This window comes from Pocillopora verrucosa, chromosome 11, assembly GCF_036669915.1.
Source record: "Pocillopora verrucosa isolate sample1 chromosome 11, ASM3666991v2, whole genome shotgun sequence".
Classification (NCBI taxonomy): Eukaryota; Metazoa; Cnidaria; class Anthozoa; order Scleractinia; family Pocilloporidae; genus Pocillopora; species Pocillopora verrucosa.
In genome coordinates, this window is record NC_089322.1 from 684,236 (window position 1) to 702,666 (window position 18,431).

Below are 18,431 nucleotides of genomic sequence, written 5' to 3' on the forward strand. Positions count from 1 at the left end.
CAATAAAGACGCCGGTTTTGCGGGCGACGAAAAATTCAAGACCATAAAGGAGCCATTAAGTGGCTTTCTTTCAGACACATCGCCCATACAATGCACTTTTCAGCCCTGTTTCCTAAACCAATCCAATAAAGAATGATGCAAATCGCAAACAAATCGGTATAAAAACCTCTTCTTTTCGACGAAATGTAAAAGCACACACACAAAAACTTTATGTCCCCCCAGACTGCAAACAATTCTCCTTTCCCGCTTCAAACTAAAGTAACTACGAGAAGAAAGATCACTTTCACATCCCTAAAAAAAAAAAAAAAATCAACACCTGTTTCACAGCGACTTCCATCAAACCCAGTGGGGCAGTCACACCGGCGAGAACCAAGTATGTTAAAACACGTGCCTCGCTCGCAAGGTTTATATGCGCACGTGTTGCCCATTGCTTTACATTTAGCACTGGTTCCGTTGTTGTACAATGGCTGACTGAGGTCCAAGAACTTGTGATCGATGTAACGTTTCTGATGCAGCCAGGAAAATGTTTGTAGAGGACTGGGAATTTAACTGGTAGCTGCACGAGCTTCCCGAGAAGAAGAGGGCCTGTCAGATCCAAGGAGCTAGAGAAAAAAAAAAAAAAGGATCACATTGTTGCTATTTACAGTTCGCTTTTTAATTCCCAACACGAAAACATTCCATACACGATTTTGAGAATTTAAAAAGTAAGTAGATATCTAGAATTATGTATAGGACAAGTAGTGCAGGAAGTGTACACTTGTGATCAAAGCGCACTGATCAGAAAGTTTTTGCCCTCAAGATTACAGTTGACCCTTTGACTCCCAAAAATGAGAGCTCCAACTGCAGTTTGACATAAGTAATCTGACAAAAAAATCACTACTTGGAAAGTGCCCTAAGCATCTGGCCAGTGCCATAAGCACCTGGCCAGCACCCTAAGCACTGAGCCAGCGCCCTAAGCACTGAGCCAGCACCCTAAGCACCTGGCCAGCACCCTAAGCATCTGGCCAGCACCCTTAGCACCTGGCCAGCACCCTAAGCACCTGGCCAGCGCACTAAGCACTCAGCCACTCTGCCTCTCTGATGGTGTGAATTCACATAAAAATGTACCTGTAATTTTTCGATTCATCTTTAGTTTGAAGTTGCTGTGCTGCAGCACATGGGAAGAAGGCTGCTTTGGTTCCAAAATTTACTGCCACTGCAAGTTTACAGACGTCAACAATGACAATGCCAGTCTGAAAAAAGAAAAAATTATTTACTGGGTAAAAAACATTTTGAAAAAGGGGTACTTATCCTTATACGTATTAAATTTTTTCAATATAAAGTGAAGACTAACTCTGAGATCATCAAAGTAAAACACAAGATAACTTGGGATACTGGATTGTAACAGGGGGTTAACCCTTTAACTCCCATGAGTGACCAAGAAAGAATTTCTCCTTACAATATCAACAAAATATCCAGCAGACACGTGATGAGAAAAAGAAAAATCTTAATTAGGGATTATCACTTGATCCATTACCAAATTCCCCAAACTAGCTTCAGAAGAACTATATAGCAGACAGTAAGGAGAATTATTAAAGAGATCTCGGGAGTTAAAGGGTTACTGGTAAAGGTGAAAGTGTTGTTTGCTGAAAGGGTCAAAACCCTTAAATCCTCCAATATATGTACATACATATATATATGTAGCAGTTTAACTCCTAAGATGTGATTGTTAATTCTCCCCTCTTGCTGCTACACATTCCCTTTTAAATTGCAGTTGTAGTTACCAGGATTTGGTGTTAGATCAAGAAGACAACTGTAACTGATAAGTCTGAGTATTCTTATTACCTGTTTGCAGAATTATGTATGGATACAATAGGGAGAAGTTACATGTTAATCACTTCTAATAATTATGTATGGATACCATAGGGAGAAGTTACATGTTAATCACTTCTAATAATTATGTATGGATACCATAGGGAGAAGTTACATGTTAATCACTTCTAATAATTAAAAGGTTCATCTCAGGAAAGTCACTTACTGAATTAAGGGCAGAAAGATGAGATATTTATTGAGTTATCCTTCAGGCATCTGAGATCAGATGATTTTTTTTTTAGCCAATTTGTAGAATTATCTGACCAAATTTAAGTGGCCTAGGCTACTTTTCATTGAGATGAGGGCATGCTGGTGATACAATTGTACAATGTACGAAGACATGATGAGGAAATGATAAAGGAAAAACCTAGATGGAAAATTCTAATTGCTAAAACTAGGCAGCCATAGATGAAAGATTCAAGTTTGAAAAACAATGATCTGATTAGGATTCTGTATAGAACTGATAACAGTAGCACTCCACTACTTAATATTATGCCCTCCAAAAGTTTTTTTGGGCTCAACTACATTCTTTTACATTAATGGTCCACAACTGTTATTTCAATGAGATTTTACATCTACAGTGATGCAGTTTTGGAATATCCAGGCTCTCCCTTATCAGCCGCAGATTATTTAGTTTCTACCAGTAATTGCCATGCCTACACCGGAAGAGAAATAATTCCAAAGTCTTTTTGTTTTCTTTTCTCTAAGTTAAAAATTCAGTATCAACAACATTCAAAAGGGATTGATATATTTTAGTATTTTCTCACAAGTTCAAACTCTTTGTTCTGTGATGCCCATTCTTTTCCCATGACCTTTTCATTTTTTAAAAAAATGCAAGTTATACTTCAACTTGTAATTACTTTTGAAAGAATACAATGAATTACCTATAGGTCATGCATTTTCATTGCACACCACTCAGCGCTATTGCAATGAAAAACAAGAAACTTTGAATTCTCTCCAATAAATAACAAATAGCAACTGGAGGGGGAGACAGGAATATGTCCCAATTTTTGTCCAGCCCCCACTAATGCCATTTTTTAGCACAAAGAATGAAATAAATGATGTGCACAATATCATTGCAACATGACCTCACCCTGTAACTATTTTATGCTCATTTGATTCCTAGTTTTAAATATTCAAGATTACAGGAACACTCATTGATGTGAAAGATGATGTATTCATCATTGCATTCATACTTAGACTGAAAGCACTCTGAATTCTCAGAGTTGAAACTACAACCTTTGGATTCCCACTTCTGATGTTCTCTCATACATACTAAAGTATATGAACTGTACGTGTTTACTTCTATCCCCAGATTGTTCTTTTTATTTCCTTCTTATTACTTTTTCTGCCCTTCTTTGACCCTTTAATCCCTGAGAGTGACTAGCATCTAATTTCTCCTTTCAATATCATCCTTGAATCAAACATTTAGGTCATGAGAATAAAGGAAATGATAATCAATAAAAGAACCTCTTGATTGTTAGACAAATTCTCCTTGCCAGCACCTTAGAAAATGTATAGAGAACAGTAAGGAGAATATGCATACTGATGTTAGGGTGAAAAGGGTTAAGACTTTTTATCCATATGAAGTCAATTTGTTCATTTGTATACAATGTTTAGCAAGATCATTTAAAACAAAGGTTATCTTAGTGCATGTTGTGCATGTTCATACATGTTGCAATGCAAAGTTTTTTCTCATAGCTGTGCCACGTTGAAATTTTGAATTGCTTATCACTGCAGGAGTTCTGTTTGTTTTTTTCTTAACTTAAACAGCTTGTTGCTCTGAAGAAGCTGTGATACTTCCAAAATGATTTTTGGATTATTGATCTGAGAAGGAAATATTTATCTTCATTCCTTTACATTTTGACTGTCTTTAAGTTCAGAGGTTATCAATGAAGGTAGTAGTTGTTTTCATATTAAAATTTCAAGTTTGGTTTTTTTTATTTTTGTCTTGCGTGGAGTTGTTGTTGTTGTTGTTGTTTTTTTAATGGATGATTGAGAGGAAAAAAGGGCAAGTGTTGTTTTTCATGAAAATTTTCTTGAAGTCAAGAGTTTTACCCTAATTGAGATGCTCTATAAAATAGTCCCGTAATATCTATCAAAATATAAGCACAGAGAAGCAGATAATTGCAAAGTTGATCATGTCTTTTGGGTGGTTTGTTTAATCACTGATGAAAAAAATATGTTTTACATTTTTATCAGGTTTTGGCTTCCATACAGTGAAATTTAACCAAGATTGAGTGTGTGATTTTATGAAATTGTTCCTTAAAAAAACAATTTTCAACTCTAAGAGATAAGGCTCTCTAGTCAATTTAAATGATTGGAATTTGAGCATTGTAAGGAATGTCAAATGAAAAGTATTGTGCAACATACACCACTCCAAAACTGCACTCTTCAAATCAGTAAACAATTCCATAAATAATACAATTTTTGGCCATTTTTTTCTGATATTGAGCAACCAAACACACAATTGTGCAACCAGCAAATACCATGGTAATGTGAATGGTCAGATACATTTGAGACATGACCCTCAACACTTGAATCTTAACAACTGAAGTTAACATATTTACCCTCAAATTATACAAGAGTTGTTTACAGGTCATTGGCCACCAAAAATACATATAACCTTTAGAGTAAAAATGTTTAAGCCACAAAATCACAGGACACTCATAAACATATTGAAACCATTATGTGAATATTGCTCTAGAAAAGCTCCAATCTGTAGTTTTACACTTTACCTGTAGGTACATGTCAGTTTAGTTTACAAATTTAAAGTAACATCTAATTCAGAACTTTGCAAATTGTAAAGTACCAGAAAAAAAGTAACAGACTGTGATACAAAATAAATTGAATTTCTCATTGCCTCCTTCACCCTTCAACTCCCAGAAGTAACAAACATGTAATTATAATATCCAAACATTATCCATTACACAGGTAACGAGAATACTCAAAGTTGTTATCTTGACCTGATTCTACCAGATTCTTGTAACTAATTTAAAGAAAATGAACAGCAGCTCGAGGGGAGAATTGACACTTAGATCTTGGGAGTTAAAGGGTTAACTGAACAGAAGACTTACATGGTATAAAAGGTTCTTGATGAAATAAAATGTAATTCACATTCATGTGCATATACACAAATAAAATGGAATTCATATAAAATTTGGAAATTTTTTTCCCAAAATGATTCTTACCCTGTTCTGAAATGCCACTTCTACTTTATGCCAATTGCCATCAATGACACCACCATTTACATTTGATGTAACAATAACTTCGTGGGAAAAAAGTGAAAACCTGAACCAAACTTGTCCTTGCCTGACACCTCCATGGCAATAAAGTTGTGTTTTCCATCATACCGTCCGTTGAGGAGCAAGAGCCCATTGTGCACAGTGGTGGTAAACTCCATCTGTATGTGTAAACGCCATCTTTGTTTCAGTGCTAGGAAAAATTAACGTCATCATTATCATCACATCAAAACAAACTACAAACAGTGACATTGAGTAACGATGGATTCACCCCTAAGAGTGACTAGCATCTAATTTCTCATTGCAATATCACCCCTAAATCACTCATTAAATTCCCTAGAATAAAGGAAATGATCACCAGCTAAAGAAGCTCTTGATTGTTGTACAGTCTCCTTGTCATTAACCCTTTAACTTCCAGAAGTGATTAACATAAAACTTCTCCCTACAATATCCATACAATCTTCAGCAAACAAGTAATGAGAAAATTCACCAGCTAAAGAAGCTCTTGATTGTTGTACAGTCTCCTTGTCATTAACCCTTTAACTTCCAGAAGTGATTAACATAAAACTTCTCCCTACAATATCCATACAATCTTCAGCAAACAAGTAATGAGAAAATTCAAACTTATCAGGTAGAAGTTGCTTTCTTGATCTACTGTAGCACCAAGTTCTCATAACTAATTTACAAGGAAATGTATAGCAGCTACAGGGGAGAATTAACAATCAGATCTTGGGAGTTATAGGGTTAACTTAGGAAATGTACAGAGAACAGTATGGAGAATATGGGTACTGATGTTTGGGTGAAAAGGGTTAACATAAAATTACCTTTTAGAAGGAGCTACATGAAGGATAGTAAACCAATACATTTAAACTCACAAAAAGCCTCACAACAATTGAAATTCTATCCTCCAACACAAGGTAGAAGTAGCACCTGGATTGGAACACACTGCTCCTAACATAGTATAATTATGTGACTAACTTGTTTGATTTCAAGTCACCTCCCATATTAATAATCTATTCATTACACAACACCAGCACTTAACTTTAAAAACTTCAACATTCAAAAATTCATTGTGTCTTAATTCTGTCAGTTTTTCATCCATTTTCAATCCTGTGTGAAATTCAGTATCAAGTGGCTCATGCAGTCATGCAGTCATGCAGAGGTGGCAAGTTTTAAAAGGGGTGCTTACTAAAGTAAAGTAGAAGAGCTTATTCTAGGAATTATAGTCATGTAACTACAAAATAAATCCTTACCAGGAAAGGCAACAAATGATCCTTTTTTAAAACTGCACGTTTTCAGTTGGCACAATGACCCATCAACTTCATTCAGATCTTTGCACTGACAGGTGAACCTGCTTCCAAGAACATTTTTACAACCACCATCACTATGGCATGGATTTGCATTTAGATGATTTTCTGTCGCTTTTGAGTCTGTATGACACTTGCTCTTTGACATGTCAATCTCACAGTTTACACCAGCTCTTCCTGGATTGCATATACAAGTGTAGCCTTCCTCTACACACACACACTTCCCATTGTTTCCACAAGGATTGGAGTAGCACAAGTTTAAACCTGTGTCACAACTTTCTCCTCGATAGTCAGTAGCACAGGGGCATCTGTAATTAGTTTGCACTCCAACTGAGCGGAATACCACCTTTAATGAGCTGTAGGTGTTGGATTTGACAGTATAGTCAGTGTGTAAGGGGAAGTTGCATATTTCTTCGACAAACAAGCCATCAACTCCATCAGTGTTTTCTTGAAGTCTAAGTAACGATTTTCGAAGCACCAAATAATCGGATTTGTCGTCGAATCTGAAATACTTTCTCCATTGTGTCTCTCTAAGCCTTAGCGACGCAGGATCTTCTTCGTGAATGAAGTCTTTCAATCGAAGCACACGTGTTCCGACTGAAGCGGTCCAAGACACTTTTCTCTGAAGCTTTCTAAAGCAGTTTTTTCCAAAAATTGTCACGATCAGAGGTCTTTTAGTCATCTCTGCTGAATTAAAAATGGAAGTCGATGATACATATATATTAAACGGATTGAGCTGTAGAGATGTGCAGTCTGGCTTGCGAATCATTCGCAATAATCCGTTTGTTGAACAATAGACAGAATTTGAAGAAGAGTAGTACGTTCGTCGGTGTTCGATGCTTCAAGCGTGTAATTCGTCCATCCCGGTCTACTTAAATTAGCTAAAATACTATACGGCTCTAAAGATGAATAAATATTAATAACGGCGCCGTCCACTCGATGAAAAGGCCACAGGCATAAGTGTAAAAGAAAACCCAACGATACGCGGTCGAAACAAGCCATTTGGCGGCGAGTCTGTTGACACCGTGTTAAGATAAGCGCTTTTCATGAGCGAAGTTGAAAATCACCAGTTCTTCCTTCAGCATACGTAAATGAACAACACTCGCTATTTTACTTTTCCATAAACACGGCTCAAGATTGAAGCGCTCATCTTAGGGCACACGAGCTTTGAGATACCTTTAATCTTTTCGGTTAGTTTGGTCGAGTGTCGGCAAGAGGTCTAATTTGTTTGACTGACAAGTTTCAGCTAATTGGCTTCCTCGCCCTCACGTGATAACTTTCTGTAGCCGCGCGAGTTATTGAACCCAAGGTTTGCATAACAAATAAAATTATTTGATTTTCCATAAGCATTCTTGTGTGATTTATTTGCAAACAAAAGGAGGACTAGAGGCTCACCGTGTGATCAATACAGCAAGTGCTTTCATTTCGTTATATCGAAAAGTTGTTGAAAACATCGTTCAAATCAAGAACTTTCGCAAAATTGACAAGATTTGCGCGGAATTTTACAAATTTTTTAGTGGAAATAAAATTGATTGAAATCGCTTTTGACAATATGTTTAACTCCGACTTGTATCTTAAGGCTTGAATGCCTGTCACACAAGATACCTTGATGATATTGCTTTAGCGTAAGCGCAAAAGTTAGTCTCTAATTTTTGCAGCTGAACCAAAAAATAAAAAAATATATCTATTATTGCACATGATTATTATTATTACTATTACAATAACACAACCAGACATTTGCCTGGGTCATCCTTCATCTGATTTGTGCTCAATCCCCAGATGAAAGATCGCAAATAATTAGCAAAGCGAAATTGTACTTGTAAACGAAAGCGTAGCGTGCGTGACTCTGACATTTCCTCTCAAATTCTTGACGTGCCAAAAATTTTCAGTGCGGAAAAAAACTCTCTAGAATATTTTGTCAAGTATCTTGTCTTTACAAGTGTTTGTAACTTTGAACGTGTCAAGACTTGCTAATGATCGGTTGACGATAAAACACAAGAGACAGGATCCAAAAATATGTGATATTGAGGCTGCCTATGGTTTGTCTCAGCCATAATATATCTTCTCATTCAACAAAGAAATTCTTTTTCTTCTTTCCAAACTTGGAATAATAAAAAGATCGATTAAATTTCAAACGGGGAGATATGTCCTTAGATTTTAAAAATTCAAGGAATAATTAAGTCGCTAATTAACGATTGACAGAAATACGATATAACGCGAAATTAAATCAAATATGGCTACCAACAGGTATGAATTCGGAAGTATATATTCAAGAAGGAAGTTGATGCGACTGGGTTGTCATCTTGAAATAAAAAAAAAATGTCTCCTGAAATCTTACAAAAAATGACAGCCATCTGTTTTGAAAACAAAGTGCACTGCTTCGGCGAGTAATTCCAAGTACAGGCGTTGAGTGCAGATCCGCCTACACTTGCTATGCGATATCTCAAAAATCACAATAGACTCTCGACATCAAAGCCGTAATCAATTAAAACATTAAATTTGACGCAATTACTCAAGAGCCTTGAGAGCAATGCAACTTAAAGAGCATTCTCTGAAAAAAAAAATACTCTTAAAGAGAGCGATACATATCATAGCGCGAATAATTTTCACGCTGATACAGTTTGAATGAAAACGCTAATTTTCCATTTGTGATTTCCTGATAGCACAGCCAAGAATTCAAGCTGAGAGTTCAGGGGCAGCAATGCTCATTTTTCATGTTTTCAAGCGAAAAGGATAAAATAAAGCTTCAAAGGAAGGTCGCTGATCGCAAATAAACGCTTGCCAATTACTGATAACTGTCTAAAAAATGAACAGAAACGTTATAGAAAAAGCAGGACGAATCAATATAAACTTGAAAAACAAAACGAGACCAAACTAAAACGACAAACAAAAACAAAAAACAAACGAAGAAAGACAAAGAGAAAGGAAATTAGAAACTGTTGGAAATGGGAAAATTGCTTGACAGCTGACGCTTGAACAGTTTAATGACGCCACTAAACTTTATTTGTCACCAAATGGCTTCAAGCTTCAAGGATCTCTCACTTGATTGGCTGATTCAAAACAATGATGATGTCATAATTCTAATCTTTGATCAACAAGAAGAATATTATGCTAATTTGCCGATCAGCAACGGTATTCGAAAACATTAAAGCTACATGAGAATTTACCCATCTATAGATTATCATTAATCATTTTATTACTATGGTTATTAGTATTTTTATTTGTATCATCATCGTCATTATTGCGATTTTTATTGTTATTCTCGCCTTTTCTATCCCAATAGAGCAGTGTTTACCTATCTGATAACTATCTAATTTTTTACGAGGGGTTTCTCCTTAGAATTATTCAGCGTCAAAGGTGTTTGCTCATTTAAAACGCCTTGAACGTTTTATTCTTAATAGTGTTATAAAAAATTTCATAAGAACCATAATCATAAGATGCCTCAGTTACTCTCGATGTGAATTTTCCAACGTGTTGGATTGACTATCATCACGGAACCAAGTGACAATAAAATTATATTTATAGAAACCCGTTTATTCAGAAGTTAATTGCATTCTCCAGATGGTTGCAAGCTTATAATTTTCCTCTTACTTGCTCTATTCGAGGTGAGGTCATCAACATTTAAAGAGAATTGGATTCTGAAATACATCTTTATGCAAAGTTAACGGCACCGTCTTCCTTTTTTTGGTTTTTGTTATCACGGAAGGAATATTTATATTCAGCGACTTTCGACTTTGTTCGGCAGGAATCTATTCATTCTCAGAGAGACACCTTAGAGAAAGGTAATTTTTTCTAGGCTATTTTTGTTCCGTGTGGAATATTGAAAACATGGTTATTCTAAATATTATGTAATTCAGTTGTTACCTGCTGATGATGTGCCGTGTATAATTAATCATTGCCGATGATCATCATCTCTATTATTTCGACTCGGTTGTTAAATAATTATTTTAAAGCTAATGGTTTTTAGTACCATACAAGTGCTGATTCTAATTCTGATTACGGGGCGACTTCGACGGACATAAGAGTGTTGTTGTGTTAATACCATTATTTCGGTATATTTAGCATTTTGGGCCAATTTTTTTTAGAGTACTTTGCTTCTGTATGTTTTATCTCTGATAAAGTGCTTTTTGAATAAGCGTTGCTTTTATAGTTCTAGATCTAAGTGATCGTTATAGCTGAATTATATTCGCATATTTACCTGTTTTCTTCTTGACAAAAAAAGAAAAAACTGCTGAAATATTTTGTCTTAAAATAGTACATTAAACAGGAAGAAAACAAGACAACATTAGAGGGAAAAAAAAATCCGTGGAAGAGATCATGCAATTCTGAGGTAATCCAATCAACGGACGGGAAACGACCGTGCGCTATAATATTTGAAAAAAAGACTTGTTGGACATTTTTCTTTACAGCACCTGTCGGTTAAATTAGCTATTATGTTTTGGTTAATCTACATTATTTGTTCTAAGCCGCTCGTTCTAAAGGAAACGGCTAACTACTAATAACTTAAAGACTATTATCATTTTCTTTTCTATCTCAAGAGAACGTTCTTTTTCCCGCGAGTAACTATCTATTTTCTCGGAGGGTTTCTCTCTAGGACACCTTGCATCGAAGGTAATTTCTCATTTGAAACGCGTTGAACTTTCGATGCTTAACAATGCTCTATCAAATGTCATATCAAGAAGTCTCGGTTTTTGTCGAATTCAGTTTCTTTTACCTTGTTGGAATGAGTATCTGTAAGGAGCAGATTGGTGATAAAATTCTCGTTAAGCTTGCCCATTCAGAAGTCACTTCAAGTGGCTTCAGGAATGGTGTAACGAACAAGTAACATAGTTAATCAAAATGTATTTATGAATAATGAAATTTCTATTCTTTAGTTTTCTCAGTTTGATACGAACTCCAATTTCTTGATTGATTATGTTTTACTTTTTCAGATTGTACAAGTGTTTTGAGTCAGATCACTGCCAAGTGCAAGAAAGGTAAAGTGTTCCTTTTATTGCTCCCTTACAAATTTATTAGAAATGCCACAATATTATTATACAGGTTTAAGTGATCAGAAATTACAATACAACAAAATAAAATACAAAAAAAAAAAAAAGAACAGTCATATTTTTATCATAAGACAGACATTGACGACGTTTTCATAATTACTTTGCCTATTTCATGCGAGCAGCCGGCGCTTTTACAGTACCATCTCTTTTTTCTACAACTCAATGCCACTCAAAGCACAGGTAGAGCAATGAATAACAAAGGCCCATACGAGAAGGACATACGCGTATTTATGCGAGTATGTCGACGTATGTCGCTTGATACGTGCGCATGGTACTTCTATACAATGTCCCCTTATATTTGAGCTGCACTGTGTATATCAGAACATTTCATTGTTGCTAATGTCAACATAAAATCTTCATTCTAAGTTCTAATAGTGAAATATCAAATTGCACAACATGTTTTCAAACGCAATTTCGATCGTTTCTCAATGGCTTGTGACCATAGTAGTATCATTATCATCATTATCATTATTATAATTACTACAACAACAACAAAAAACAACAAGTCTCTATTTCTCACAAAAATGGAATTACAATGAAATAAGAAAAATGATTAGAATGAACAGGCAAAATAAACATAGTTGTATCATTTTGGAGCCTAGACGCTGGAGGAACAGTTAGGTTTTCGAGCTAGCCCTCTATGAATTATTATTACTGTTGCTATCATTGTTATTATTTATATGATTATTTTTTACCTTTGAATTATTGGTTGAAAGTCAATTGGTCATTGTGCTGTATCAGAAGCTATATCAGTAACTACATGCAGTCTCAGACTGCCTGTCGTTCCTTTATCGGTGGGAGAACTTAACTAAGCAGCACAACAATCAGCGGATTGCTTACTTTCCTACCAAAAAAGGAGCGATTTGACTCATTACATTCGATTTTGATTATTTTTTACCTTTTTTTTGTTTCCACAAAGATTGTCATGAATCCCCAGGTTGTTCTACTGCTCATGCTGGTAGCCGTCCCCTGCACATCTGCGAGTATGTTGCTACTGCCATTTTGTAATGTTTAACTTCGAGTCAACCGAGTGATTCCCTATGAAACCTTATAACCAAAAGAAGTTTAGCATGATAGACGCATTACAAATTCCAACCCTATTCTGAACAGGCTTTTCTGTATCTGAAGAAGACCTTGGAGGACTTAACCCGTTACTCCAAATTTTGACAGAACTGATACACTAAGTACTTGTAACAACCGGTCTAAACCATTCAACTTCTCATGCTGGCGTTAAATTTAAAAAAAATAATGAGAAAAAATTTAAATCTCAGGTAAGAAGCTCGCCATGATTGAGGCGTGTCTTACTGATATTTGCGACATTCCATTAAAAACTCACCATCTTCAAACGTTTCCATGAAAATTTCATCGGACAATAAATGTTTATTTTTAATGATGGTAACAATAACAATGATGGTTAAAGTAAATCTTATCACATACTGAATCACTAAACTTCTGAATTGCGTATGATGTTTTTTGTTTTTTTGTTTTTAACTAAACTTTCAGAAGCTATAAGTCAACGAAAAGAGTATTAAATAAAGAATTTGAAATATAAAGTGGAAGTTAATGGTTATCAAACTTTGTCTTCGATGAAAAGTCACTGCAAAATGCTAATCACAAAAAAATCAATCACTAAAAGTAAGCTGCTCAAGTCGTGAAGTAGCCCTTAATATTCATTATATATTTTTGGTAAAAAATGTACAAGAAGTGCCAACGTTTTGTCACGGTTCATGCGTTTCTTTTAATCATCTGCTAGGTACTTGTCGAGGCGATGAGTTTGCTTGTGCAAATCAACAAAAGTGTATCCACGCGTCTGAACGCTGCGATGGGGTCACTGACTGTAGTGATGAATCAGACGAACAATGCAGTAAGTACTGTGGTTGATCTTCTACTTCTGTACATCTTCTTATTCTTTATATGAGCTTAGGGTAAAAATGCTATTCTCAAAAAGTAATATGAAATTGGAAGGCTGACTCTCTTTTCAAAAATATAGTAAAAAATCTATATTTTCCCAGAACACCTCATTTGCAAGAACACCTCCAACACAGCGAAATGAAGCTGTGACGTAAATCATATGCAGAGGTAGTTTTACAAAACTGAACTGGCTATTGGTTGAATGCCGTCACATTGGGCCATCTTTAGATTAAGAACTTTAATGGCATGACAACGGTTCTTGTGATGGCCAAAGTCACTTTAAAATCGAATGAAATAAACTGAAACTAGCTGAATGAGATAGTGGCGATTTCATATACGAGATAACTCCTTTTGTATCTTACCGTTAGACAAACTCAAATGCATTAATTGGGAGACCAGAAATTATGATTTGTACTTTGCAACGTAACCAACCATTATTACGCATCCATGCAGTGAATGAATACTTCGGGATTTCTCGAGTATATTGAGTTCCCCAAGCGTTAGCAAATAAATTGGTAAAAAGCTTTTCTAGAAATATAGACATGCACCCATCGACATTGCCTTAATTGGCTGTATTAATTGACCACGAAAACGCGAAAACGCGAACGGTCGCAACACAGGGGATGTTAAATTGCTAATGTAGAGCTTAACAATAAATTTTTCTTTTACACGTAAACTTTGTCGCCAGTGCGCCATAACCAAAATTTCATAGAGCTTAACGGTATTGTGATGATACTAATAGACCAGTTGAGTAACTTTTCCTTTTCTTTCATGTTTTACCTGCGCCAATTAGCTGGCCGTAAGTATCATAAATCTAAATCTATCTTTGTGTCGTTTCCTTGTAATATTGCTCGGATAACCGCATTGAAGGAATGGCATATTTTGTACACGCCGCTTGTATTTATTTGTTTTATATGTAAACATCAATAGAAAATCTAAGATTGAGGATCTTTGAAGTATTAAAAAATGATTTCAAGAGGTGGATTGAAACGACAAAAACGGAACAAAAACCAAAGTTAGCTGGTCACCTCCTGCTTGATAGGGAGGCTGTATGAGATATGGAGGAAAGAAATTAATCAAACATGTTTATCGATTTCCATATATATTTACAAAGCCTTTCTGTCAAGACAGCTGAAATTCGCGGATATTCATGTTATCAAAAAAAGGATAAAGTCGAGTCCTCGTCTCTTCCTTTTTTTCAAAATTAGTCTAAAAGTCAAGAGAAGAAAAAATGACACAGAGAGTCCAAGGGTCAGCGGCGACTTTCTCCTTTCTGTAGACGACAGGGATTAAAGTTTAGAAAGGGAATCTGTGTTAGCTAGAGCTTTCGAGTTGCTTATTGGTCTGCTTATCGGTTCAAACATATTTAGCAGGGGAGAATTTTGAGGCAAAGGCATAACCTCGGAGATGAAAATTACTGTCCTTTAGTTTTTGACTTCAGAGCTAAGAAGTATGTCTAAATTGTTAGGATTATTTTAGGTTTTGTTTGTTCTTTTCCTTTTCTTAAATACACAGGCTCAATATTTTGTCTTTGAATTTAATTTGTTTATATTATCATACAGGAAAGTGTGCAGACTACGAGTTCACTTGTGCTAATGGAAAGTGTCTTAGTAAATGGAGTCGTTGCCGTTACGGAGATGACTGTGGTGATGGTTCAGATGAACATCAGTGTCGTAAGTTTGTTATCACTGTCACCGTTGTCCAAATAGTGCAGTCGCCTTTCCTATGGGTTGATGGCTAACTATTCAAGTTGTGCTGTAGTAATCAGGTCGAGATACAAACAAATATTGGGAGCTGTCTCTCCGCCTTCTCTCTTTTTCAATGAATCGAATAATAAATAACTTTAACTATAATATGGACCGAGTAGGCAAAATTAAGCTTGTTCTTATTGTTGTTACTATCGACAATTTAGTATGTTTTTCTTCAGTTTCCATTTCATTTTTATTGTTTATGTAGTTGTTTGTTGTTGCTATTTTTTTCTTTCAACTGCAAATGCAATAAACAAATCTTGGTTACTACATAATTTGAGATTGTTTTCTTTTCTCTCAATGTACGAAACATTTTCATGGAAATATTAGCTCAAAGTAAGTAATCTTTTGGATATTTTATTAATTTCTTAACTTTGAAGTGCACAACAATGTGTTCGCTTATATAATCACTTACTTCAGTATTCTATGTCATTTATACTTTTCTGTAATTATTTCAGTGCAATGGTAATCACACTTTTGTCAAAGAGAAGTGTAGCAGCTACCTGTTTGAAGCATTCATGCTTGCGAGCGAGACATTTTTTAGAAAGTTTTTTTTTTTAAACTTACTGTTGACAGTCACTAGAATACAAAACATTTACTGAAAATAATTCAATGTGTTTTTATGTTTTCCCATTAAGTTTTGAAATGAGGATGGTTTGACGTCTTTCACGTTTCCATCATGATGGCGAGGCCCCCTGCTTTTGTATACAATGGATTTGTTTTACTTGCCCTGGCGAGCAGGATAACAATATGCTCACAGGTCACCAAGTTTTTGCAACACGACTTACAATAGCTCTTCCTTTTCAGGAGGAGAATGAAATATAAAAACAGTGCGCACCTTTGCTGTCAGGGCGTTGTTATTGATCTTTAGAGAATTTTTAAAAAGCACAGGGGAGGATTAAGTCAGCTGCATCATTCACTATGATAATAAAAACTGCATGTCCAAAAGAAAAGCATTTAAAAATTTTGAATAAATTTCTGGCACTGTATAGGAAATATCTCATTACTCTTCCCACTTTTCTATGCTTTGTTAACGAGGGAATGTGATAGCCGGTGATTTTCTTTTCTTTCCTTTCTCTATGTTTTTCATGGACTGCACTTCGGAAACATCAGAGAGTAAGTTCTACTTCAATTTCTTAATGTTGCTGTTACTCCTAACCTGTCACATGACCAAAAAGCTGCTAACCACTCCCATTCTGTACCCTTTCTACCAGCTGAAAACTAATAATAACAAAAGAAAAGATCAGGAGGCGTTGTACTTCGTTCAGAAGTCGAGATTTGCGTTTCAGCCTGTAAAATAACCCATGTTTCAAGGTCACACACTGAATCCTAAACCTTGATGAATAATTTTACCTTAGCCTCTCTTCAAGACTCACTTAATTTTGCTTTTGCATTGTTTTGAACAACAAATGATTGTTAAAATTTGAAAAATAGCTTTATCTTGTGGCATCATATTTAACTTTGAATGCAAGTTAGCGTGGATTTGAGTCCATTCAATGTTGAAGATTTGGTTTTTTCTTTCCTTCCTATTCTCTGCAAAGGAGATATCAAAGCGTCACCATCTTAAACTTAACGAAACTTGCTTTCGGTAAAGGTCTTGAAGAAAGACTTCTCCTTACTTCTGTTCCACCGAAAGGAAATCAAAATCGTTTAAAAACAATGTACTTCCTTTTTCTTTTTTCAATTACACCACATTGCATAAAAAAAACGTTTCAATACTAAATGGCTTCGCTTTTCTTTCAGTTATTGATTAATGGGCCGATCAATTTAAGGCTTTAACATTCCCCCGTTGGGGAACGGTCGTTCGTGCCCAGGGTTGGGGAATGTGAGCCTCGCTTGGTTGGGGTGAGAATTTGAACAGGAAGTGTCGAATACAAGTGTTGTAACTTGTAATGTGGAGGTGTTTTAAGATAAAGAGTTTTTGGGTACGAATGGCTCCGGAGAAAAGGTCTACCAGGTCTAGCTTATAAGGCTTGGCAATGTATAGAATATCAGGATCGCTCATTTTGCCTTTTCAAAAAAAAATTTACCATCAAGTACAGCACTTGGGTCCAGTATTGAAGGACAATTTTGGCCCCGGGGGCTGAAATTTGAACGGATCCACGGGTTCCCCGTGGGCGCTGTTGAGGCTTCGAATTAATTCAATGCATAATTCATTTATTGGCCTACTTATTTTTCATCTAATCTCCCTAACTTAATTGTCCTTCTCTGCTTTCTCCAATCATGTGCGGCCTTTGTGAAATACAACAGCGTGTAAGTGATTTTTGATTAGATTACTGAAGTTAATAATTTAGTTATAACATCTGTTTCTGCTCCACTTTCCATAACATTCCTAAATACCGCAAACGTGCGTGAGTAGCAAAACACAGGATGAGAGGATGAGGATGAGAATTTGATGTTCTTATACCAGTCGTTGTAATAGCAAAATAAATGACATATCTCGATAACAGTTGATGACGAATAAGCGAGGCCAGCTTTCAGTCCCATATGATGATTGAAGGGAAGTGTGTCAGTATTGCCTACTTTAACTGTAAGTGTTAGTTGAACTAAACAATGTTTTATAATACTTGAATTCTGCTTATTCTTATCGTTTTCTTTGCTCTCGATATCGCCTTCGGTGGATCAAATACATGTAAATACATCAGGCGGTAGGTGAAAGCTTAGAACGAATTACTTTAAGGATAATGATACGTTGTCATCTCCTTTTGTTCGTTTTTGTTTGTTTGTTTGTTTGTTTGTTCAAGAATATTCTTATGATTAAAGCATGAATGAGTGACCAGCTGCATTGCGGGCACATCTGCGCCGCTGTCTTTCTTGTGTTTAGTGGACAACTAAGAACAACGAGTGCGGAAGATTTTCATAAGAGGGGGGGGGGGGGGGGGGGAGAAGAGAGGGAGAGAGGGGAACAGGAGGGGAGAGAGAAAGAGAGAGAGCACAATGTCAGCAGAAGATAATGCATTGAACAAAACTTTCAGGGAACTGGGTTTAAGTAAACAGAGAGGGGAAACTGAGAAAATTGAAATATCGATGTAGAAAGGGATGATCAAAATATAACATCGACAGTACACCAGAATATTTTTTCAAATTGACATTTTTCTCCGCTCATGCTGACATTAAGTAAAATTCTAAGCAGAACAAGAGCAAATTAGATAAAAATCTGGCAATTACTGCAAGCTTCCTTCCCATTCAACAAAAATGCCATTGCTGACAAGTCCGCTTATAAGATCGAAAACAACTTTGTCCCTCAGTGAACAAGCGGAAAGACACGTATCAAACAGTTGCCCATAAATATTATCATATTGTTACCTTTAATTGTTGGTCATT

At 35.8% G+C, this 18,431-nt stretch overlaps 1 long non-coding RNA gene across 1 annotated transcript; it reads left to right on the forward strand.

Annotated features, from left to right (window-relative positions):
- The first annotated feature begins 10,065 nt into the window (after nucleotides 1-10,065).
- On the forward strand, nucleotides 10,066-13,312 carry LOC131793067 (uncharacterized). Its single transcript, XR_010715760.1, has 5 exons — nucleotides 10,066-10,182; nucleotides 10,656-10,730; nucleotides 11,332-11,376; nucleotides 12,368-12,431; nucleotides 13,202-13,312. It is a non-coding gene; the product is annotated as an uncharacterized lncRNA (long non-coding RNA).
- Nucleotides 13,313-18,431: the final 5,119 nt, after the last annotated feature.